This window comes from Akebia trifoliata, chromosome 7, assembly GCF_017979445.1.
Source record: "Akebia trifoliata isolate Shusen 1 chromosome 7, ASM1797944v1, whole genome shotgun sequence".
Classification (NCBI taxonomy): Eukaryota; Viridiplantae; Streptophyta; class Magnoliopsida; order Ranunculales; family Lardizabalaceae; genus Akebia; species Akebia trifoliata.
Genome location: NC_141381.1, coordinates 17,526,646 through 17,553,887, shown reverse-complemented (window position 1 = coordinate 17,553,887; position 27,242 = coordinate 17,526,646). Strand labels below are relative to the sequence as shown.

The 27,242-nt window shown below is 33.6% G+C and overlaps 1 long non-coding RNA gene across 1 annotated transcript in view; it reads left to right on the top strand.

The window, feature by feature from the left end:
• Window positions 1–213: 213 nt before the first annotated feature.
• Window positions 214–27,242, top strand: part of LOC147398296 (uncharacterized) — a 39,040-nt gene continuing 12,011 nt past the window's right edge. The window contains exons 1-2 of the long non-coding RNA XR_015180159.1: window positions 214–364; window positions 1,207–1,254. This is a non-coding gene — a long non-coding RNA (uncharacterized LOC147398296). The remainder of the gene's footprint in view (window positions 365–1,206; window positions 1,255–27,242) is intronic.

The window sequence follows — 27,242 nt, the reverse complement described above, 5'->3', positions numbered from 1 at the left end:
AAAAATCAGCCTATTCCAAAACTTCTAACCCCATCAAAAGTGATTTACAAAAAATGTTTGGCACCAAACTTGGCAAACTTTAGGGCTGCCATATATATATATTTGTTGTTGTTTTACAATCCTTTTAATTTGTCTCCTCATTCAGTGCCTAGTCCACCACATCCTGAGCATGTGTGTATACTTGAAAGTTTGAAAATTTGCTTGTTTAACAGTGTTCTTCGATGATTCTCAGATTGTGCACTGGAGGAATCACTTAAAATTTTCAAAAGATTCGAGGTTGACACCCGAGGCGAAAGATCTTATTTGTAGGTTGCTATGTGATGTTGACCACAGGCTAGGTACTGGAGCAACACATCAAATAAAAGTATGGTGCTGAATCTATTGTATCATGTATCCCTTTGCTTGCAATTAACTTTTTTCGTCCTTCTGCTAATTTTAATTGGACTATGTCTGACCTATCCTTGGTTCAAGAATGTTTTATGGGATAAACTCTATGAAACAGAGGCAGGGTTTAAACTAGAGATCAATGGGGAGCTAGATACTCAGAACTTTTTGAAGTTTGATGAAGTATGAACGTATGAGAATTCATGCTTCCCCTTATTTTTTGCAACCTTGGAGTGGGTTGTTACTTTGCAATTGAATGTTATTAACCTGGTGCATTGACAATTTGATTTTGTTTGTAATAAATGCCATATTGCTTTCTTTTTATGATGTTGTCTGATTTGTAATTGCTTCATGGGCACTACATGACATGTTTTGATATCCAAGGATTTGTGTGTTTAACAAAATCGAAGGCTTATATGCATAAATCATGCATGTTTTAATGGAGATTGAGAGCATGTATTTTTGCCTAGAGTTGTTTTTTGTTTTTGTTTTTGTTTTTCCAGTGATTTCCTTGAATCGGCCCTGTATTTTTTATTTTTATTTTATAAATTAAATATAATCATATAATTTTCCACAAATCCAATCGCCTTTTGGAAAATTCTTCCATCTTTTCTTTGATATCGGAGTACTGTTGTTGAAAGCTCAAACTTATCCTTGCTAGCTTGCTAATCACTACAGGTATTGTCATAATTCTGTAAATGAAGGCCCGAGGATGATGATCTTTTCCCTTGTACTAATTTGTTGTTTATGTTCTCTAGATGTATATTAACTGTGATTCCATTATTAATTGCTTTACTAATGAATTCTTTGATTGTTTTATAGTTGGATCCTCTAATACCTACAATAACTGTCTCAGGACCGTCTAGAAAGGTTTGCAACTAATTGATTTTGGAAATGATATATTTCTGATTTGCAATAATACATTCAGAATTTACTGTTTTTTGGTCATACTGTCTCTAACTTTTTCCCCTCCATACATTACGGTAAAAGAATATTTACATCCATCCAAGAAATAAGTTTATGATAAATTTTAGTCATTATGGTGTATAAATTAAGAAAAATGCAACATCTCATCGTCAACACATAAATCTGTTAAATCAGACTTGTGCAAGTGAAGATATTGTGCACCAAAGCTATTGTTACCAGTGTGCAGCGTTGCTGGAATAGCAATCGCTTTGGAGCCTTACAAATTTTTTTTGATCGATAAAGATAATTTTATTAAAAATAGAAAAAAAGGGGGTCGAGGTGACCAACCTAGAACAAGGGAACCAATTGGAAAAGAAAACAACACAACAAAAGGAGAAAAGAAGACAACAAAGTGTAAGTAGAAACTTTTATGGCATCGAACAAAGCCTATCCCACCAGACAACGAAATCTTCGAAGAAAACCCCCTTGAACTCTTTATAAAGCTTGCTCCAAGAGTACATAAACTCCAAGATAAAAAGGATTAGTCCTTCCAGCTTAACAACTCTCCCTTCAAAGATACACTGGTTGCGTTCTTTCCAGATGCCCCAACAAATTGCAAATGGAGCCAAAAACCACAGAATTCGTTTAGAAGTCAAGTAAGAACCTCACCACACCAACCAAGAATCCAAAATCACCTTAATTGAGCGAGGAAAACAACCTACTAACCCGAACAACGACAAGAAGTGCGACCATATGTGATGTGCCACTTGACAATGAATGAATAAATGATCCACTGTTTCACCCTGGGATTTACACATGCAGCATTGATTTGGAGAATTGAAACCTCTTCTAATAAGTTAGTCCAAAGTAACTAGTCTCCCTAAAGACACCAGCCAAAGGAAGACCGATATCTTAAGAGGAATTTTACCACCTAAGACTAGAGAGTGAGGAAATGCCGATGTACTCCTTGGGGCTATGTCAACATACAAAGATTTAACCGTGAACTTCCTGTCCCGCGTGCCTCCCCACAACTTTTTATCTTTCGAATGGTTTTGCACATAGCTGTTATCTACCAAAAAAATAAGCCTCCCTAACGTATCCAACTCCCAATCATTGAAGGTTCTTTTAAACCCAAAGTCCCAATTAAGCACATCATTAACATAACTTTTGAAAGCAGAAATAACTTGATTCTTCTTCAAAGATACTTTGTAAAGATTAGGGAATGAGTCCTTAAGGTCCGCTTCCACACCACCAATCCTCCTAGAATCCCATCTTAGTCCCATTCCCAATCTTGCAATGCACTTTGCTCTTAATTAAATAGTCTTTTGAGAATGCCCTTTCACATACCACATCCTGATGCCCCTCTCGTCGAGCTGCTTTCCCAACCATTCTCATTGATCCTGTATTTATCCACAATTACTTGCCTCCAAAGACTTTCCCCCTTCTCCCCAAACCTTTAAAGCCACTTCTCTAACAAAGTCGAATTCATAGGACCAAATTTACGAATACCCAAACCCCCATTATTCTTAGGCAAGCAAAGCTTGCTCCAACTCACCCAATGATATTTCCTCGAACCATCTTTGCCATGCCACAAAAAATCACGACAGATTCTTTCTATTTGCACTTCCACATGCCTAGGAAAGGAAAACAAAGAGAGAGTGTAGATGAGAATGCTAGCCAAAACACTTTTAAAAAGGATAACCTTCCCTCCTTTCGATAACAACTTCACTTTCCACGTACTGAGTTTCTTTCTCATCCTTTCGATCACTGGCTCCCAAATGCCTCTGCTAGTATATCCCATCCCCAGCGGGAGCCCAAGTATGTAGATGGAAGGACCCCTATCTGGAACCCAATCGAAACCGTTGCTACCTCAAAACCTTCTACCTTACCTACCGTGTACAATTTTCTCTTGCGAAAGTTAACTGGAATACCCGAGATTGCCTCAAAACACCCAAGAATGCCACTTAAGCAACTTAATTGTCTCGGAGAATAATCCAAAAAGATTAAGGTATTGTCTGCAAATTGTAGGTGGGACACCACATGTCCTCCCACCCTTGTAGAATAACCAGATAATTCCCCCTCAACCACCGCCTTGGATAGCATCCTACCCAAGGCCTCCATGATTATCACAAATAAAAAAAGCGACAATGGATTTCCTTGACAAAGACCCCTCGAACTTCTAAAGTACCCATTTAAAGATCCATTCACCAAGATTGAAAATATAGAAGTTGAAATGCACTTCATGACTTATCTAACCCACCACTCGCCAAACCCCATCATCCTCAACAGATACTTCACCAGATTCCAGTTGACATGATCATTGGCTTTCTCTAAATCAATTTTACAAACTAACCCCGAGATTTTCGCTTTTCTTCTCTAGTCAATGCATTCATTCGCAATAATAACCCCATCCAGGATTTGTCTCCCTGCTATAAAAGCTCCTTGAGCTGGACCAATGATATTACTTAACACAGTCTTAAACCTAGTAGTCAAAATCTGTGATATGATTTTATAAATTGAGCTCACCCAGCTGATCGGTCTAAGGTCTGTGATATCTTCCGTACCCAACACCTTGGGTATAAGAGCAAGGAAAGTACAATTAGAACCCAAATCTAAGTAACCTTCCCTATATAAATCCTTGATAGTCGCCATCACATCATTTCTTACTGTCTCCCAACAAGCTTTAAAGAAATCTAGAGAAAATCCAGCCTTAGTGCTTTGTCGCTAGCCAAACCACAAACCACTCCCCAGACCTCCTCTACATCAAACGGTCTTTCAAGCCACCTCTGTTGGTATAGGGAAATGCTATCAAGCTATAAAGAATTCAACGTCAGCCTATCTACGAACTCTTCCGAGTACAGGTTCTTGTAGAATTGAACCACACCCTCTGACACCTCCTCCTCTCCTACCTTCCAAGAATCATTCACTTTAAGCTTTGAGATGAAGTTTACCTGACTATTAAAATTCATCATGTGATGGAAGAAAGAAGTATTTTTGTCACTTTCCTTAAGCCACCGCACTTTCGACTTTTGTTTCCAACATATTTCCTTCATAGCAGTTATTCTTTGAAATTCAACCTTAAGATCTGCTCGTCTTAGCCGCTTCTCAGTGCCCAAACCTTCTCTTTCCTCTTTGCCCTCAATCTCTTGCAACTCCAGCAACGCAGCACTCTTCTTGTCATGCACAGACCCAAACGTTTCTTTATTCTAGATTTTCAACTTTTCTTTGATGGCTTTTAGCTTTAACTTCAACATTTTTCCTGGCCTACCATCAAATGAAAGCTCACTCCACTAGATTCTAATCATCTTCCCAAAACCTTGTTACTCCAACCACATATTCTCGAATCTAAAAGGTGTAGGCCGATTTCTTGACACTCATGCTATTAGAGAAATAGGACAATGGTCTAATACAGGATTTGGCCATTTGTCCTTAGTAAGTCTTCCGAAATGTTCTACCTACTGCAATGAAACGAGAAAATGGTCTAATCTGCTAAGCTTTAGGTTTTCCTGATTGTTAGACCATGTGAACCTACCCCCACAAAGCGATAGATCCACCAATGCATTCCGGTCAATAAACTCCAAGAATTTGCGCATTTTCGAAGTGACTCTTGATCCCCCACTCTTTTCGAACAAAATCGAATGACATTAAAGTCTCTCCCCAACACTCATGGTTTATCCCAACGCCCCTTGATGCCATCTAATTTTTCCCAGAAGTGACTCCTTTCTTTCTCTAAAGTTGGACCATACACCCCTGAGAGCACCCAGGTAAACTCCTCACCAATCAACCTGCATAAAAGTGACATCGAAAACGCCCCGATGAGGCTGTCCTCCACAACCACTGCCTTCTTATTTTACAAAAAAATGATGCCACCTGAAGCCTCCCAATAAGGGAGAGCGCACCACCCAACTGATCGAATCCCCCAAATATCCCTGACCAACCTGTTATCTTGCTTTGATTATTGCAGGACCACTAGATTCGGCTTATGTTGATGGAAAGCTTTGATTGCTTCTCTTTTTGAGGTCGTGTTCGACCCCTTGACGTTCTAAGACAAAATTCTAATTAACATTTAAAACGACTAAGCGCCCCCAGCCTCTCTTCTCGTTTCTACCCATAAGTGGAAAATACTTTATCGATCTTTTAAGTTGGATAATTTCCTTTTTTAGTCTTTTATTCTTGTCCTTTAACATCTTATCGCAGCACGATAAATGTTTCTTGATCTTCAACCTGGAAAATTCATATTGAAATTGATCCCTTGGCGGCATCTCCCCTCCCCTATTGTACGAAGGCGTCTCCCTTGAAAGAGGCTAATGTCCCACCGCCTTCTGAATGCAAAACTCCACCCCCTTGCTAGTTTTCAAGGCTACATTGACAAGCAATTTGGACATGCCACCTTCATTCCTGATGGACATACCTACTTTCAGTCTGGTTTCCAACATATTTGCCAAAATCTATTCTGTTAAGTTTCTTAATCTCGTCTGATTCTCTTTGTTATCAAACCCCGCCTTTAATGTCATTTGAGTATCCCTATGTCCTTGCATTAATCTAGAATCTGTCTTCTTATCAGACTTGTAGGAAAACATTTGATCCCTTCCCAACCGTTGCTTGCACCATTGCTTTTTCTGCTATGTTATAAATTTACCTCTTCTACAAAATGGGATCTTACAGCCCGTACGCCTTATACCCCTGAGATCTCCTAGGCTGGACAAGGAAATACTAATCCAAGGGATCTACGACTTTTCTAAGTTTTTCACCTCAGCAATAAGAAAATTCCCCTCTACCCTTATACCCATGGCCCACCTCCCAGTTGATAAACTGACCTTGAATTGCCCTTCTGTTACTACTACTCTAGAGTTTGTTGTAACCTCCAAGGAAAATGGGTGCGGCGCAACACACTGACCCCAAACCTCTTCCTGTCGGAAGCCCAGGTTGCAACCTACCAAGGGCCCGTCTCTTACCACTGAGACCAGACCACCGTAGTTCTACTTATTCCTACCCATAACTCCTTAATCGAGATGATCCCACCCAACCTCTCTCATCTTAGTTTCAAAATCTCCCTGTATCTTACCCTTTAGACTTGGATCTGTTACAGTTTCCAAACCCTTCCCATACCCGTTACGTTATCGAGGGAAATTTCTTTCTTATCCATCTTGATCACCGTCGAGTTCGAACCAAACGAAAAAGGCAATAGAGTTGCTATCGTTGTTTGCCTGTTTTCTATCCCCCTCTTATAAGCTTTGTTTCGTTGGAGAAGAAGACGAACCTTCTTAATTCTCAGCCCAACCAACTTCGTATTCCCTTTGGGCTTGTGATTCCCATTCCAATTTATGTTTGCCTGATTGGAGACTGGGCTTTTAACCAACGAACATCACTGTCCAGCCCAAACTTATCGCAATAGGCCTCGGTGTTGAGCCCATTGTGCCAAGGGTCCTCCCAAAGCTTAGTAAAATGGCCATTGCCTATGAGGTAAGAGATTAGAGGAGTAGCTTTCTCCCTAGCTTTGAGAATTTTCCTCCAACTCTATGAAGTCTCTCTTGGCATTTTTAAAGTCCAAAAGTTCTTGCCCTTTAGAAGGTGAGTTCTTACCCATCTAAGCCGTAAAGAGTCCTTATTGGCTGCTATCATCCAAGCATACTTTGTGATGGCAACATAATTTCAATCTTTGATGCTAACGATGCATAACCCACCCTCGAAGTACGATTTGCAAATCTCTTTCCAAATGACTGCGATATTGGATTTCTGGTTGTCAGGCCCAGATCACAGGAACCGTGCACATATCCTTTCCAACTCCTTCACAACCTTGGATGGAAGGATAAAGTAGTTGCACCAGTATACTTTGATACTGAAAAGCACTGATTAAACAAGCTCTAATCTGCTAGCGTAGGAGAAAAATCTCCCCTTCCTAGAAGAGATCCTCCTGGTTATTTGATCCACAAAGGGTTGGCAATGCCTGAAGGAGAGCCTAGTGAAAAGCAAAGGGAGTCCCAAGTATCTGATCGGAAGTGTGCCTTTCCAAACTCTAAGGATGGTGGCAATCTCATCTTCCAAATCTCTATCTCTGCCAGCCAGAAAGATGGAGCTCTTGTTGTGGTTCACTTCCAAACCGGTGAGATCCTTGAAGAGAATTAGATCATCATGTATGGGCCCAAGCACATTTATAGTTGGCTTTGGAGAAAATGAGGTCATTCGTAAAACACAAATGAGTAATGTTTTGCTTATTACATTTTGGATGGTAATGCAATGGTCGTGCCTGAACTTTCTCTTGAAACAAGGGGTTGAGAGCTTCCATGATGAGTACAAAGGGTATGGCGACAGAGAGTCCCTTTGCCTAGGTGCTCTTTTCCCTTCGAACCACCCAATAAATGAGTTATTGAAAGAGATGGTATAAGAAACACTAGTTACACATTTGAGGACCCAATTGATGTTTCTCTAGGGGAACTTGAAAATTGAGAGACACGCATGGACAACTCCCGAATCGATAGTGTCTTAAGCTTTCGTATGATCAACTTTGAATGTAATTTTCGGGCTCATGTTCTTCCTGTGGTAGTTTCTAACCAACTCGTGAGTAAGGAGTATGTTGTCCGTAATATTTCGACCTTTGATAAAGGCTGATTGATTCAGCCCCACTAATTTATGACTGACCTGGCTTAACCTGTAGGTAAGGATTTTCAAAATAATTTTGTAAATGACATTACTACAAGATATAGGTCTAAAATCGAAAAAACTCGTAGGCATAACAACCTTAGGAATCAAGGATATGGGTGTGGCATTGGTCTCCCTCAACAAATTGCCACTATGGAAAAAATACTTGATAGCCTCAATCAAGTCTGTTATGATGACGTCCCATGCTTTATGGTAGAAGCACGCATTGAAGCCATCAGTCCCCGGAGCCTTGAATGGGTTCATGTTAAATACGGCATAATGAATTTTGCTGTCGCACATGTAATCAACAAGGAGGTTTTGGTCCAAACTATCGAGTTGGCTTAGAAGGTTGAGTGTTGCCCAATTGGAGTGATATCTAGAAAGGGGAGGGGAGCCCATAAAATTCTTGAAGTGTCTACCAACTGCTTCTTCGAGCTTATTTTCATGGTGATAAGATACCCATTCCTGTTAAGAATATTACGGGCCCTTTTAGTTACGGTGGTTTCGAAACTTCAACCCTAGATTTCATTTGTTTTGAGGCCAAACCGTCTTCCATAGTAGAAGGGAGAAAAAATGACGGCATCGAGATCTTCTAAACCACCAGGCTAGATTCAAAAATCAGCAGGCTTGAAGTTCGATCCATCTCGATTTCGATATCGATCGTCTCGATTTTCGCGTACACGCTTCGATCCTATCTGATAGAGATAGAAAGGAACTCTCAATTTTTATTAGTAATCGTAGATTGTGAAAATTGTAGTTAGGATTTTATTAAAAATTTGTGATGTATTTCCAAAAATATAGAATTCAATTAGTTATTTCAAATTCACGTCAGAACTTGCATATTTGATATGTTTAATTGTATTTTATAAAAAATTATGTGGGTAGGATATTTCACTGGGTTATTTCCGTCAATTGGGTCCTATGCACCGCTTGGACCCCATTTTGATCTAAGGTTTATATTTTTTCAATGTTATTGAAAAAAATAAATTTAATAGTTGAAAAAATGATTTAATATTCAGTGATCTCATATCGAGTTAATGAATATTAAAAAGTAAATATTTTTTTGAAAGATTGAGAACTACAAAAATTGGATGAAACGGTAAAATGTGAGAGTCACACCCAATGGGTGATGTCTGTATTTTACATTGTAATGTTGTGTGTGAGTTGGTGAAGGGATATCCATAGATAATGATTAGTTGCATGTTTATTTAAATTATATCGGTGCAGAGGCTTCAAGTTCTATTATTTATTTTAGGCCGGATGGTAACAATTGTATGGTAGGAAACTGGATATCCATTCTCAATCTTGTATTGTTAATTTCTCCTTTATTTTTAAATGAAAATAATATATATATATATATATATATATATATATATATATATATGTGTGTGTGTGTGTGTGTGTGTGTGTGTGTGTGTTGTGTGTGTGTGTGTGTGTGTGTAGCTATTTTGTGAGCTGTTAAAAAGTCTATGAATGCCTGAAGGGATAGTCTGTCATATCATCTAGAGTGATATACTATCTTGGGATGTACGATAGGGACAATCAAAACTCATATGTGATATGGGACTCGTATGAGAGTGGAGTTACAACTAGAATCCGGGTTTATTCCTCTCTATCTTTACTAGTGAACTTGTAATGTAAAGGTGGTCGTATACGAATAGTTTGTATATTTGAGAATCAAATACATGCCTGATAGGCCTAGACGAGGATGATTAGTTCGTGATCACTAATAATCTATATTAGTCGATCGTTCTAACATATTGAAAAGATACCCATTGCTTACGGTCACGTTAAACGGCCAGTCCGAGTCGAATAAATTATCCTACAAGTATGGTAAACAACGACTAACTACAAAATCAAGAACTAATACTTTATTATGAAACATCATATCCTGATTAGGAACGATCCAGTCGTGAATCCCAACTATCTAATTTCACTATTGTGTATTATGTATATGTTGCCTTATTTTGATATATAAAATGAAATGCATGTTTAATATTTCCATTTGGTCAATTAGATTTGTATAAAAAGAAAATATATAGTGAGTACTGCTGATAATGAAATGTGAATTTTAAAATGTTTAGTTGCTCATCCCTGACTATATGTATCAGTTAATCATAGTTTATTCTATAAAATTTTGCATATGTTAAAATGATTCAGTATGTTTATTCGTTCATATTAGGAGAGGTTATTGACAAAAATTGTTTGCTTCCCTACTGGGTAATCATTGTTACTCACCATTTCCTTTTCCATTTTTTTAATTTCAAATTTAGACCTTGGCAAGGTAGGTATAAAACACAAGTGAGGATCATCTGGTGGATAAGATAGACAACCAGTGTCCGTCACCTGGTGAATATTGAGGTTATACTCGATTTGTCCAAGAGTATTATTGATTTTTGCTAAGTGTTAGGACTTTTGTTAGAGTTAGGAATTTTTTAATAATCCCGTATATAAATTTCTTCTTCTACACTCTGATTTATCGTATGTTATTATATGTATATATGCTTCCACTAGTATTATATTTTGTATGTACCTTGTGTCTCGAGATCTGACATGGGGTTTTATGTTAGCGTTTGGCAGGGCGCTACGAAATAGAAATTGCATTACAATTTGGAGGACAAATCAAGCATCCTAACCTAATTTTGAGAACCAAGGTTTCATCCCAACCATGGCATAGTGAGGTAGTTGGGCGACTTAATAGGTTTCCGTTGGAGCATCCTAAAATCACGGGAGTATGCTTTACATGTGATCTTATTCACGATAGTGAAGACAGCTAAGAATGAATCCTTTCAAAGCTCAGGATTTCTATAAATAGAACATTTCTCAATGTAAAAATGACCTTTTTCTTTGGCCTCTCTTCCTTTAACTTGAGGCCCTTGACATTTTTTTCCAATATTTTCTGTTTTAGCTTAGGTTTTCCTTTAAAATTTTGTAATTCTTATAAGTAAAAGTGATAAGAGATTATAATTATCTTTGTTTAATGAAGTAAGACTTGTTCTTCTCTATTCATCTTTCTCTATCACATACAATGACTTTAGGCTAATATTCCTCCATTGGAGAGTGGAAAAGCCTAGAGCAAGATTATTATGTTATATTTAATTTCTTTATCTCTTAATTTTCTTTAATGTTCAGGAGTACTCTTCAAGGCTTATCCAGTCCTATGGATTAAGGCTATAGATGAAGTTTTACACCTTTTATGCTTAATCTAAATGCTTCATACTTAGATAAGATCAAGATGTAGCATGTTTAATTTAGATATTTGATAATAAAAGATTCACATATTACAGAGTAAAGGAATTCTACTTTAGTGTTCTATAAATTTGATTTTATCTTGATAAATGTTCCGATCTAAGGAGTTAATATAAAGCATTTATGATTTAGTTACAAAGAGATTAGGAGCTAGATTTTGATTTAATAATTTGCTCTAGATGGATCCCTTTTTAATGATATTTCCCTCCATAATTTTGGCTTTATTTTATTTTTTATTAGTTTAATTTTCAACAAGTTTTATTTTTCATTTGGTTACTTCAAAAATACAAAAACAAATTTAGTTGTAGGTTTAAATTAATTTTGTAATCTTAACATGATTCTTCTACCCTTTTTCTTTAGGATTTGGTCCCTTATCCCACATGTCAAAAAAATTTATATATATTTTAACTTTTATAGGAATGACAACGATAGTCTCATCAATATGGAGTGGGCTTTACTTGATATTAAGAGGAAGAAGGACCACTACCAGACACACCCTACAAAAAAAATGAAAAAAATAAAGCAAAGAGAAAAAAAAAAAAAAAAAGAAGAATAAAAAATGGAAATTCAAAAAAACCAAGTGAGAAAAAAAAATCAAAGTAAATAAAAAGAAAAAATAAAATAAATAATTAAAGAAAAAGTCAAAAAGATAATAAAAAAAATTCTAAAATTCAGAATTCAATAGAAAATGAGAGGAAAAGTTCAAAAGAAGAAGAAAGTTGAGTAAATGTCACAAATATCCCCATAAGCTTTTTCAAGGGTACACTTTAATTTTTAGCTGCTTCAGTTCATTTGATTACTCATGCTTATTTGAAAGCATTATTACTTTTAGGATTTGGATCTATCAGATTCTCGAATAACACACAAGTACACACTTCAAGGAATTGATCTTAGAAACACTAGTAAGAAATGATTACAAAAGTCAAGTATCAAAGTACAAGAAATGTGACAGAATCAGACAGTAAGAATTTTTTGAATATAAATCCAAGATCATCTTACCCACCGAGGGTATAACATAGTGGTAAGAGCTTGAGGTGCCCCCAACGGGGCATGTGTTCAAACCACAGCCACCTTTACAAGAAAAGAAGATTATGATGATTTCGATACAAATATTCAAGAAGCCAATGTAGTCTTATTGAAAGCATGTAAGAACTGAAGTCATCTTTTCAACATTTACATCTCTTTTTCAAATGATCTCAAAGCCCTACATCATGCCAAAAGATCAATTCAAGATTTTCATAAGCCATACATCGAACCATAGAGCCAAGAATAAAGAGGTACCTCATTCTATAAGACCCAGAACTTAGGAAGATCATCTCTTACTCATACTTCAATGTTCCACTTCAATTTAAGTTTGCTTAAACAAGGTTGGAGAAACGTACATGCTCGAGCTTATCCGATCAAATAGGTGTTTGAGTCTACACATTTGTGGGTCATTGCTCACAACTCTCACAAATAAGGGTAATTATAGATACCCCAATTAATCGAAAGAACCTGAGAGCTCGTTCTAATCCAGTATCAAGGGTCAAATCGAAAGAACTTCGATCAATTAAGAAGACCCAAATCAAACCAATAAAAAATTATGAAAAAATTGATTTTTGTCGTATTTTGCTCAAAATCTTATCTTATATCTTTAAGCGCTTGGTTAAAAAATTGTAAATCAGTCTTTGGTTGGAAGCTTTCCTTTGGAGTCCCCATTAGTATTTTTCTTTAGAAAAATCTAGAACAAAGTTCTCTTAAGTTTTGAGTTAGTTCAAATAAGGTTATCGAGAGTTTAGGTTGTAATTAAGTGAGCTTTTCATCTTTTTTCCACCTAAAATATTATGAAAAAATTGGATTTGATGAACTTTGAATTCCTTGCTCATTTGGTTGGTTGGTTAAAAGAAAAATATAATTGGGTTGATTATATCTTAATAGAAACCATTGAATTACGCTAGGTACCTTGAAAAGAGCTGCCTACTTTTCCTTGAAAGTGTAAAAAAGAAATAGAAAAAAAATATATATAAAAAGAAAAAAGAGCAAGAAAATAAAAAATCCCTCTAAACGAGAAATAATTTTTTTTAAGAAAATCAAATTTTAAGAGTTTAGAGTTTCAATAGGGTGAAAGCTGTCAAATTTAAAAATGTGAGTACATTGGAATATCACAGATAAAGATCCTTAGAATACTAGAGTGAACATCTACACTTGTCACAACCCTAGATATGATGTTAAGTTTAGAATTGAACTCCCAAGTTAATTCAATTTTTCCTCGTTAGATTGAATGTTAGAACTCACTCTAGGAAACCAAATCTCTAAAAAAATTAAATTATAATTACCATTTCTCAAATGTCAATTTAAGTCTAATTTTTGTCATAGAGAAATAAAGGTTAGGACTCCATACAAGTATTACTTCCAATTGAGTGACAAATCAAAATTGACATGTGTATTTCAATATAAGTTTTGATTTTGATTATTTTTAATTTAAAGTTGTTTTGAATTTTGTGGGTATATTTTCTATAAACTCTCTCTTGTAAAACTTGTCCACTAGGAGAAATCTAGCGGTTTAAGGGCTTACTGCATTTGTTAAATGCAGTTGAGATGTAGGCAAAAGTGGTAATTTATTTTCTAAGGATTAGAAAAAGGTAAGTTTGAAGGTGTGATCAGTGTTTTGAAACATTGATTTATATGTACTTTTTCCAGACATTTATCTCGATTTTCATTCTTATTTTTGTAGATTAGATAATTAATAATGTTAAGTTTCAAAATATCACATTGCATGTTCTATCATATTTATTAGGCTTAATTGCATGAAAATATTTATAATTGTAGGAAATCCTGATTACGCACATGTTCACTGTGCAAGACAAAGATAAAATCACTAAAAGTGCACACAATATCAGAAACATATACCTTGCATTATCATATGGAAGTCAAAAGAAGCAAGTCAGCCATGTTTTAGCACAAAAGGAGCCAAAAGACCTATGACAAAGGTAGCTCTGCCTACGGTGAACATAAAGTTGCTTGAATCGCCCTAATTTTTTGGGAATAGTTCCCTCATGTGCTCTTATGCATAATCACGATGGCTACTCGAAATGGATCCTTCCATAATGTCATTTTTCTATAAATTACCTCTTTCCCAATTAAAAAATGGTTCCTTTCCTTTGCTCCTCTTTCTTTACCTAAAGCCATTGACCTCTTTTCTTGTAATTTTTCATTTTTAGAAGTAGATTTCCATTAAAAGGTCCCTTGCCCTGGCTCTTTTTCCTTTAATCTAAGGTCCTTGGCCTATTCTCTTGTAATTTTCCATTTTTAGAAGTAGATTTTCTATTAAAGTTTTGTAAATTTATAAAGAGAATAGTGTAATCTTTGGTTTTCAATGAATACAAGTGTTGTTTCCTTTACTCATTCTTGTTTTCATGTAATGTTCATGGGCTAAACTCCCTCCATTAGTTAGTAGAGGAGCCTAGGAGCAAGTTGGTAATTGTTGTATTTTTATTCTTTATCATTCATTAATGATTTAATGTTTATTGGGTTTACTTCAAGGCATTGTCCAATTCCATTGGATCAAAATTTAAGTTGAACCCTTACACCTTTTATGCTTAAACTAGATATTTCACAAATGAAATATGCTAAACTTTGATAACTAGTTGTAGGAACCTCACACATCAGTGAGTAAAGGAACCCTAAACTCAATTGTTGTTTAAACTTCCATATTATATTTTCCAACCAAAGGAGCTAACACCAAGTCCTTTGAGTTGTGTTAAAAGAAGGATATGACATAGATTTAGCTTTGAGAATAGTGCTAGGGGACTCTAATCACTAATAGTAATTCTTTCCTTGTTTTTAGTCTATATTTCATTTCTATTAGTTTAAATTCCTATAAGTTTTATTTCCTTTTGGTTACTTCAAAAATACAAAAATAGATTTTAATAGTTGGTTTGATTTAACTCCATAATCATAGCTTGATTTTACCCCCTTTTCTAATATTTGACACTCACTTACCTCTCAAGTAAGATTTTTTAAATTTGAATTATGTCCCAATCCACCTTACACTTATATATGCATCACATAGCAAGAGTTTAAGACTTTAGTTCTACAAAAACAACCAACAATAGAGGTGAGGAACATCTATAGAGCATGCTACTTTGGTGTTCAAACTCCTCAAAAGCAAGCTACCTTTTTCTATGCGAGAGCACTGTACACATGCCCTCGGATCACATAAAGGCCATTAAAGGGGAATGAATATCGAGTAGAACCACTGTTCGAGAACAAAACCATAGTTTTCATGATATGTATCGACTAGTTGTATATATAGAAAATCAGAACACCTTGTTTCCTTATCGAGATCCCTCCATACCCCTTAACTATCTAGAACAAGAAGTTAAACTCTTCAACCCCATTGGTAGCATAAAAATGTCATTGAGTGGCAAGACAATTTAGGTATGATCAAGATGTACCCATTCAATGGCTTCCTAAGAATTTAGATCTTTGGAGAATGTCATTCGATCGATATTTCTTCAAATTCCTCTTAGCAAAAGTCTTTTAGTGGTGGATGAAGACATAAAAGATAGAACCATAGAAGAATATAATGTCTACTACACTCAACATGTTCAAGCAAGATGCGCAACCCTTACATAGATATTCTTGGAGTTATAAAGAAACAATTGAAATCATCAATGTATAAATCCGAAGAATAATCATGACATATGGTTAAGTTGGCTTAAAGAGGGAAAATATTTATCATTAGAACATTTACAGGGCAAAGCTTTTGATGTAATAAGTGTTGGAAAAGCGAGAAAAGCTTTGATACTGTAATACCTTGAGTTTTCAATTAGTATCTTGAGGAAATAAAATTGTAAAATTTGGAGGAAATTTTAAAAGAGAGACTTAGGGTAAAATCTCAAATTTTGTTCTGTTAATCTTTCATGAAATCTGATTTCATCATTAGATTCAAAATGATAGAAAACATACTTTAGCCTATAAGCAAGCTCGAATTCGAGTTCGGGTGAAAAAGTTATAAAATCCTCGAATTTTGAGTTGGATGGGACTTAAAAAGGTGAATTTTTGTTAGAGCAAGAATTAATAAAATTCGATTACACCAATAAGTCCGCAACGAAAAATTATTAAAAATAGAGTATTCATTTGTTAATTTTCGAGTTCGAGAAGTTGAAATATCGTTCATTATCGAAACAAATGGAAAAATACCAAAATACCCCTTCAACCTTTTTTATAAAAGAACAAACCCATTCTTTTATTTCATACTCTTCTTGTCTAAAGAACTAAACCCCAGTCGATTGAACCAAGGGTTTCCACTCTTTGTCATCAAGATTTGTCATAATGGAGTCATAGTTGAGCCTCGACGAAAGAAAGAAAGTTGTTGGCATCAATAAACTCTACAATTCTTCCACTTATGATCTTCTTTGTCTTTTCTTTCTTTCTATCACTCATCAAAAATAGCGAGTAGGTTTCGATACCACTCACTCGGAGTTTCATTGAGTTAGAGGAAAGATTGGTCTTCATCGTAGAAGGAGGAAGAACATTGTCACAGAAAGCTTCGCAAACCTTCGCTCGTTTTGCACTCAAGTCAGTCCAATCTCGAGATTTGTGCTATCCATCCTTGATTTTGATGCTAACTTTTTATGTCTGACAACCACGACCTTTGGTAGGGGACTCTCAATTCCAATTGGTAATCATAGATTTCGAAAATTGCATCTACGACTTTTAGCAAATGCGTTGTGTTTATAAATCATAAAAATTCTTTGTTGTTATTTTTAAATTCATGTTAGAGCTATTTATTTGATGTGTTTTTATTTTAACTTAACAATCGAATTATTGGTGGGATAATGGACTGAAGTATTGTCGAAAAAACCCAAAAATTTGACGGCACCACCGTCAAAATATTTTTTTGACAAAAAATGAGTTTTGCTTTTTGTTTTGTTTCCCCTAACACTTATATGCATTTTTGAACCATTTATTTCATTAAAAACATTTAAATACTTTAAGTTCTATAATGAAACTAAGGTTTTACCCCCCCCCCCATTTCGAAACAGTGTGAATGGTTTCAAAATCTAAATCTCAAAAGATTAAATTCTAATTTTTGATTTCAAGAACAAAACGTGAATTTTGACGTTTTTGTCAGATTTTAAAAAGTGAATATCTTTTGTGTTACTTTGAATTAAGCTATAAAAATTATATGATGTTGAATCTTATGTTCAAGACTTTTATTTTTAAAAATCTGTTTTCAATTTAAAGAACTTAGAACATTATGTTTCCGACATTTAGTTAAATTTCTACCAGCATTCCTAGTCTTGGCAATTTGACTTCGAGCATTTATTGAGACCTCATTTTGACTAAATTTTGATTGTTTTTCTATTGACTGATCAAAATGAATTTGAAAGTTTGAAAAAGAAATGTTGTGCTTGAAAAGTTGAAAGTGAAAATAATAGAAAAAGGAAAAATGGATGAAATGATAAAATGCTAAAATCACGCCTGAAGGGTGATGTCTGTATTTTACATTGTTGTGTTGTGTGTAGGTTGGTGAATTAATATCATAGGATAATGATATCGGTTGCATGTTTATTTAATTAATGTTAGTGTGAGGCGTTAGTTTATGTTTTCGCATTGTTATTTATTTTAGGTCGGTGGGCTACACTTGCATGACAGGAAACTGGAAATCCATTCTCAACCTTGTAATGTTAATTTCTTTTTTACTTAAAAATAAATAAAATATATATACCTATTTTTTGAGCTATTAGAGAGCTTGTGAATGCCTAAAAGGATAATGCATCATATCATCTAGAGTAATATGTTATCTTGAAATGTACGGTAGGGACAACTAAGCTCATACGTGGAATGAGATGCGTATAAGAGTGGAGTCACAACTGGAATTCAGGTTCATTCCTTTCTATCTTTATTAGTGAACTTATAATGTAAAGGTGGTCGTATATGAATGGGTTTGTATTTTGGGAATCACATACACGCCTGATAGGCATAGAAAAAAATGATTAGTCAATGATAACAAATAATTTAGAGTAATTGAACATTCTAACACATCGAAAAGAGACCCATTGCTTACGGTTACATCAAACTGTCAATCTAAGCTCAATAAATGGTCAACCACTATCGTAAATTGTAGTGAGTGGCTACAAAATCAGAAACTAAAAGCCAATAAAGTATTGTAACATCATGTCCTAACTATGAGCGATTTAGTCATGAATTCCAATTCTTTAATTCCACTATTCCACCATTGTGTATTATGTGTCTATTGTCTTATTTTGATATATGAAAAGATATGCATGTTTTAATGTTATAGTGACTACTTTTGATTAATGTAATGTGAGTTTTAAAATGTCTAGCCGTTCATCCCTGGTTATATGTACCAGTTAATCGTAGTTTATTTCGTAAAACTTTGCATGTGTTAAATTGATTCAATATGCTTATTCGTTCATATTAGGAGATGTTATTAGTAGGAATTATTTGTAGACCTATTGAGTAACTATTGTTACTTACCCTTTCCTTCTAATTTTTTAATTCTAGAACCAGTAATTGGTAATGTGGGTATAGAACCAGCAAGCGAGGAGCATCTGGTTGGTCAGATCGACGATCAGAGTCTGTTACATGGTGAGCATTAGGGCTATATCCACTAGGAGTCAATTTCGTCTATGATGTATATAAATTTTAGGGTCGAGTAGTAGGTTCATGTTAGGGTGATGGTATATTTTTGTAATCCTGTATATTATCACTCTTTTGTACTTTAATCAATCTACGTTGCTCGATGTATTTTCGCTACTATATTTTCTATTTTTATATATATAGGATATTGTGTTTATTTTTACTAGGTTTTCGAGTGCCTTGTAATGCTAATATAAACAAAAGAAATCATGTCAAAATTTTGAGGTGCCACCTAATATCTCGAGATTTGACATTAGGATTTGTATTAGTGTTTCGAGGGTACTACAAATGCACATTGACCCAATTATAGAAGCATTAATAAAAATTGATGAATAAGAAGAAAATCCCAGAAAAGGGAAAAGGGTCGTGATAGAAGAAAAATAAGTAGAAGTAAAAAAAGAAAAACTATGACTAACAATCCAATAACAAGATAGGTATCAAAAAAAACAAAATAAAGAAAAGACATCATCTCCAGAATCATCATCAGAAAGGTTAGAGAAACATACTAAGAGGAAGAACGAAATAGCACAATTGAGTGATGAAACAATTGAAGAAGGTAAGTAATAAGAACCTTAATGTAGGTTAAAGAGAAAAACTCTTAATTTCATTGTTTCATCAACATTTGTTTTGTGTAAGGCCAATAACTCTCTAGTTCTTGTTACTTTAGAAACCAAACTAAACAGGAAACCACGATTTTAGTTGGCATAAGTAGAAGAATAGGTTGACCTAGGGAAAGGAATGCAATGTCCCATAATTGATAAATCCTTATTTTAGTTGGAGAAGAAATGAAAATTTTTGTGGGAATAAATGAGGTGTTTGTTCCATACAAAGAAGAAGAGCGGATTTTAATAAGAATTCGATTATTGGTTCCACATTATGGGCTCTAGGGAATAAAAAATGGTAGAAAGAAGATGCATTTGGGATAAAACGCACTGAAACTCACACTCATACATACACAAGGCAATATTGAGTATATTTTTTGAAAAGGGGAAAAAGAACTTGAAAGAATCTCAATATTTCTAAGTCACGTAAAATAGAATTGGAAAAATATTATTTTACAAACTTAAGAATAAGCAATGTTGAATGAAAATGAAGAAGTTACATCCGTTAGAGGGGAAGAAAGCAAAGAAGAAGACATCTGGTAAACAATTTTTGGGACTGAAGTGGAAGAAAAAAAAATAATGAAGAGACAAATTCTAACAAAGAAGAAGAAAATGATGATGAAAACATCACGTAAGTATGAAGTAGAAGAAGAAGAAAAAGATGATGAAGAAGGAGTTGAAGCAATAAAGACAAATGAAAAAGATAGTGAAAGAAGTGATGACACAATATCGGAAGAAAACAAAAATAATATAAGGGGAGAATAAGACGAAAAAGATGAAAGGACAGAAACAAGAATAAAGGTGGCATCCCAAGATGGACAAAATATTGGTAAGTGAATTACAATTCTCATGAGTTATGCATGCATTATTATTATGGTTGACTGATGGATAAACCTAGTGTTAATGATTGGAATGGGGAAGAATGAACAAGCATGCTAGTCTTACCTATCCTTGGTACATCTAGACTAGAAAGCTATGATAGAGAATATCCATTTGGGTTGATGCCTTTAATTGAAAAATCAAAGAAAGTAGCAAGAAAAGCAAACAAAGTGAAAGAATAGAACAACATGCGATGGGTCAAGATGAGTTAAAGAAAATAGAAGTACATGACATCGATAAGATGAGTGCTTTGAAAATATGCATGGCCAACAAAGTGATATTTGAGCAAGATGATCCCTATAACCTGACTTTACTGACTTGTATCATACTTATAATTGAGAAACAGGAAACAATCGTCACAATGCACACATCTGCGATGATAATTACTAAGGAAATACCAATAATTTCAACTGCAAGTAGGATCCACTTTTGCAGAATAAAATGATCAATTGAACTTTGTATCTTACCAAAGTAATAATGTGCTTTCAAGTTCCATACAGGTGTTAAAGGGTAAAATTGGCACATGCATATTTGATATGTAATTTGTGTATTTTTACACTTTCCTTAATTGTTTTGGAGTTTATTTGTAAATAAAAGGGGTAATTCTATAATTTTTCTTGTATTTTGGGATATTTTTTAGATTAATTATAATTAAAAGTGAAAGGGTCTTATTTTGTAATAATTGTAATTGAGAGACAATGATTATTTTGTAATAATGGTAGAAGAAGAATTACAGAGGTTGTATTCTCTAATAAGTGAAAGTTGTAAGTAAGAGATGGAGTTTTCCCTATTAATTGTAAATTGTAAGTGATGGACCTAGTTGTAATTTCGAGATTCTCTCTCTATAAATAGAGTATAGGTCTTAGAAAATAGGTATAATTTATGGAGATATTTCATTCTCTAAGTTTGATAAAGTTCAAAGAGAGAGATTTGGAGAGAATGAGAAAGAAGAGAGAGAAAAAGTAGATCTAGGAGAGAAGAAAGGGAGAAGATGAAGAAAACTCTATTAACGGGGTCCAAATTTGTAAATTGCTTACTCTTTCTTGATGAAAATTTTCAATTCTAATTGCAAATCTCCTTCCCATTTAATTTTCTTCTTTCAATTTCTTTTTTCTTTGATTCTTTCTTTTTTATTTAAATTTGTCCATAAGGAACACCTAAAATAAGATTTAAATGTGTGTAAAATTAGAACCGATCCCCTTGTCGTATTATGAGGTTGGGTTCCCAACCCTTTTCGTTACGGTAGGGGCGAGTTCAACCAAAAATCATCACTGTTCCCCCAAATCAGACCTGAGAAACACCTAGAGTAAGCGCTTACCAATGATTCTAGATCCGAAAATCTAATAATCAATGTCCAACCTATTAATGGGAGAAGCAAAATGATGCTTTCATTGAGAAGATCTTGATTGTGGTTGGTTCTATTTTGAGTTTTGTTAGTTTTGTTTCAGGTCTGAATTGGTGGTTTTAAATCCATTCTACTTTTTTTTCCTTCAAATTTCTATTTTTATTTTATTTTGATCTGTTTTTCTTTTATTCTTTCCCATAATTTTACTTTAAACGAAGTTTGATTTATTTGTTCTTGTTGTGCTCTTTTAGTTATTATTCTTCAATTCATTCTCTTAGAGTTGTTTTTTATTTCAGATTTGTTTTGATTTCCAATTTTGTTTTGGTTTTCAATTTGTTTTTATTTTTAAGATTCATGATTTTGGATTTCTTCTGTGTTTTATTTTTATGACTCATCATTCTCATTATCCCATTCTCCCACCTCTCCATCTGCCTATTTCCACTTGTCCACTCGCTATTTTTTCTCTTCAAAACCGTTATTTTTTATCCCACAAATCCATATTGTTATTTTCTTACTCTAAGTCAACGTCGTTATTTTTCCAACTTATTCAATATCGCTGTAACTTAACAAATATTTTCTTCCAAAAATAACACTTTTGTTTGATACCTACATATCGCTCTCTCAATATCGTTCTTTCCTATTATCGCTCTCCCAATATCACTCTCTCAATATTAATCTTTCCCAATATCGCTCTTGCAATCTCGTTTTCTTCCAATATCGCTTGTCATTGCAATATATATATATATATATTATTTTAGAAAATGTGTTCAAAATATATATAGTGATTTTTCATATATCACACAAAGCAATTTTTCATGTGTAATTTTGAAGCGATGTTACCAACATTATTCTAAAGAGATTATTCATGTGTACTCATAAAGTGATTTTTCATGTCTTCCTTGCTCATATTTGTACTCCATTTCTTTCTTATGACCTATTTCATTTTCTTTTCTTCCCCAATTTCTTTTTGTTTATTGCTTTGTGATTTTGGTTTAGGGGACTATTGAAGATCGTCTAACACCCCATATTTTTCTTTGAAAAAATATTTTTACTTATCCCTGAGGAGTATATACTGTCAAAATTTCTAAAAAAAATGTGTTTTCAAAATAGAATTTTGAGTTCAGTTACACCTACATTTTTCTTTGGAAAAATATTTTTACACATCAATGTGAGGCATTATGCTGCTTAATTTTCCTAAATTTTTTTTTTCAAAATAAGACTTGAAGGATTGAGTAGAGTAATACCGCACATTTTTCTTTGAAAATAGTTTTTACACAGTAATGTGAGGCGTTATCTTGCTCAATTTTCTAAAAATATTATTCAAAATAAGACTTGAAGGATTGAGTAGAGTAATACACCACATTTTTCTTCGAAAAATGTTTTTCACACATGAATGTGAGGCGTTATACTGCCCAATTTTCCTAGCCATTTTGCATTTCAATGTTCTTTTATTCTTCAATTTTTTTTAAAAAAAATGTTGCTCTTACAATTTTGTTTGTTTCTTAATTTTTGTATGTTTAGAATTGGACAAAACTTTTTGTTGAAATATCATCATTGTCTATGATCACCTCTTTATGATTCTCATATTGTCTTTGTTTTGGCTCATTCATTGTCTTCGAAATATTTGGATTGTTGTTTAGACCAATTATTGCGCAATGTGTTAATGTTTTGTCATGTTGTCTTTGTTTTTGCTCATTCATTGTCTTTGGAATGTTTTGTTACTACACATGAATGTGAGGTGTTATGCTACCAAATTTTCTAAAAATATATGTTCAAACTAAGACTTGAAGGATTGAGTAGAGTAACATCAAACAGTTTTCTTTGAAAATATTTTTTACACATCAATGTTAGGTATTATGCTGTCCAATTTTTCCTTAGCCATTTTCCATTTCAATATTCTTTTATTCTTCGAATTTTAGAAAAAAAAAATGTTGCTCTCACAATTATGTTTGTTTCTTAACTTTTGTATGTTTAGAATTGGACACAACGTTTTGTTGAAATATCATCATTGTCTATGATCATCTCTCTATGATAATCATGTTGTCTTTGTTTTGGCTCATTCACTGTCTTTGGAATGTTTGGATTGTTGTTTAGATCAATTCTTGCATGATATGTTAACGTTTTGTCACTTGACTCAATGATATGACTTGTTCTATATCTTTGGAATATTTGGATTATTGATTCAAATAATTCTTGCATAATGTTTTATCGTAACATTTTCCTATCTTTATGATCACACTTATGATGTTTTCCCAATAAACATATATTTGCCCCACTAAGGGGCTTTTAAAAAAATTGAATTTCCTTCATTTTCATAAACAAAAAATTGCATGATTTTCAACATAAATTTTCAAACAAAAAAATTGCCCAATGGTTTTTTAATCATTTTTGTCCAAAACAAATTTTCATATCTTTCAAAATATTTCAAAAATAAAAATAAAAATTGTTGGTCATTTGTTGCATAGTATATTGTTCTGGCTTGTTCAATTTCTTTGAAATGTTTGGAACATTGATTAATTTGTTCTTCTGCAAAGTGTTTCAAAATAATTTTTACAAAAAATATTTCAAAATGAAATTTAAAAAAAAAATGTGTTTCAAAATGAATTTTTAGAAAAAAAATATTTCAAAATGTGTTGATGTCCTCAATGTATCTATTTCAAAATGATTTCAATGATTCGTGCACCTCAAATGTTCTGTCATAGCTGGGTGCATATGCAATGTATAGACTGCTAATGCCTGCAATGTATAGGACATTCCAACATTTGGCCAACACCATCAAAGGTGTCTCAAAATGAAAATGATTTGTTTAAGTAATGTTTTCAGCGTTTAAAATGTTATAACATAGTTGGACGCATCTATGTTGTACAAGAAGCTGGTACCTACAATCTATAGAGTATTCCTACAATTGGGCCAACATCATCAATGGTGCCCAAAATATTTGTTGAATATTGAAAAAAATGTGTTTGTTGAATTTTCAAAATGATTTTCCAAAAATTCGAATTTTCCAATGTGTTCAAAATTTTTTGAAAATAATTCAAAAATGAAAATGATTTGTTTTGGTTTTTCACTATTCTTTTAAAATAAAAATAAAAAATATTTTTTTTTTCTAAACAAATTTTATATTGAATGGGTTAATTTGTAAATTTTTTTGCTCCAACTATCTTATTATTTACCAATTTGAACCTGAGATGTTGATGCCATTAGGGGCTTTATGATCTTCTCTTTTCTTTGACAAGGGGTTTAGTGCCTCAATCCTGATTATGTTCAATTTTTCTTTCTTTTATGAGAAAGATATATCCCAAAACCCTTTAATGACAATCTTAGGGCATTGATATTTCTTAGTTGACATCCAAAAAGAAAAAAAATCTTTTGTTGAGTGAATTTGAAGCACACATACTGTGTTATACGTCCTGATCACTTCAATTCCTTAGTAGTAGTGGTATTAAAGAACGTTATCAGCCATAAACTGAATCTCCTTTTACAATTTGAAGCATTGATAATTTTGTCCTATTTTTCAAACCCCATTACCAAGTGTTAATTTATTCTACAATTCTACAATGGATATTTTGCCACAACGAGGGCATTATTTTAAATCCAATTTTTTCTTCAATTCAACTTTTTTTTTATCACCCATAAGAGCTTGCAATGTTGATGCTATGAGAGAAATCTTTATCTTCTTTTCCACTTTCTTCACAAGGGAATTTTATCTCCAAGTCCCCAATTTTCCATTATTTCAATTCACAAAAAGAAGGCACTCCTTATTTTATCTATAGCAATTTCTAGACATTGATGCTTCCCTTTTTGTACCCCCATGTTTCAAAAATATTGACAAATGAGGTTAAGGCGCATTTTTAATTCTTACTTATTTTGTTTATACTGGTATTGAGGATATTAGAATGCACTATTGACTTAAAACCTATCTTGATTTCACCTTTTGAGGCATAACTTTCAATTTTATTTTAAGAATCCTCAATACAATTTGATAATGTAAACATCGCCCACAACTTTAACCTTATTCCCTATTTTGGTATATTTTGGGCCATAAACATGAGTTTCAATATTAGCCTGCATAATTGCATTTTAGTGATTGTGTGTTCATATTGATCTATAATTGTTTTGCATAGATCAATTTTGAACCCCATTGATTGAACAAAATTTTTACCTTAGTTTGTATTTAAGTATTATATTTTTCTTGATTTTGCATTTTATTCTTAACACCCCTATGTAGCATATTCTTTCAAAAGCCAAATGCATGCATTTTGTATGGTTTCATTGTATATTACAGTATAATTTTTTGGATTTAATTGAATTTTCTTATTTTCCTCAAGAGCCAAGGTGTTGAAACTACAAAGGGTTCTATGTTTTTAACCTCACTTTCATTTTTTAGATAGTTTGATGCCTCAGATCTAATATTGTGTTTTTTCATTCTTTGAGGAAGAATCCGTCCCCTTCCTTAATTGTGGTGACCTCAGGACATTGAGAGCATCCCTGTTGAAAACCAAAAAAGTATTTCTCCTTTTTCATTTGAGTATCACTACTCACATGATTTCTTCGGTGATAAAGACATTAGATTGCGTTATTGGCTTGAAAATCTTTTTATTTTCATATATTGGAGGCATACCTTTTTATTCTATTTTATGAAGTCTTTATCACCATCTGTATTCCAATGTTTTCAACAATAACTGGCTTCATTGTGATGAAGATTGTTCTTATGAAGACTATATATAGTTTTGCCACCCCTTGAGCTACTCTCTAGCGGGGTAGCATCAAGAGGGGTTTTTACGTTATAAGGTCGAAATGGCACTCAATAGCCTTTGTCAATCTATTTGAAAAAACACATAGAGATCTAACCTAGGGATGCTACTGTGAAATTGTTGTAAAGAAGATGATTTTGTGATGATGATTGCTTTGATGCTAGTCCTTGAGTTTTACTTTGGCATGCCAACATTGAGGGGGCTTTATTGTTATATGATAAATTTGGAACATGCATATTGGATATGTAATTGGGGTGTTTTTATACTTACCTTAATTATTTTAGGGTTTGTTTATATATAAAGGGTGTAATTCTACAATTTTTCTTATATTTTGGGGTATTTTTGAAAATAATCGAAATTACAATTGCAAAGAATTTATTTGGTAACAAATGTAATTGAGAGAGAGAGAGAGAGAAAGAGAGAGAGAGGGACTATTTTGTAATAATGGTAGAAGAAGAATTACAGAGGAAATGCTCTATAATAAGTGAAAGTTGGAAGTGAGAGAAGGAGTTCTTCCTAATAATTGTAAATTCTAAGTGAGGGACCTAGTTGTAATTTCAAGATTCTCTCTATAAATAGAGGAGAGGTCTTAGAAAATAAATATAATTTATGGAGATTTTTATCATCTAATTTTGTTATAGATCAGAGAAGGAGATTTGGAGAGAATGAGAAAGAAGAGAGAAAATAGATCTAGAAGATCTAGAAGAGAGAGAAAGTAGATCCTGGAGATGATGAATAAAACTCCATTTATAGAATCAAGATTTGTAAATTTCTTACGCTTTCTTAATGAAAATTTTTAATTCCAATTGCAAATCTCCCTCCAATATAATTTTC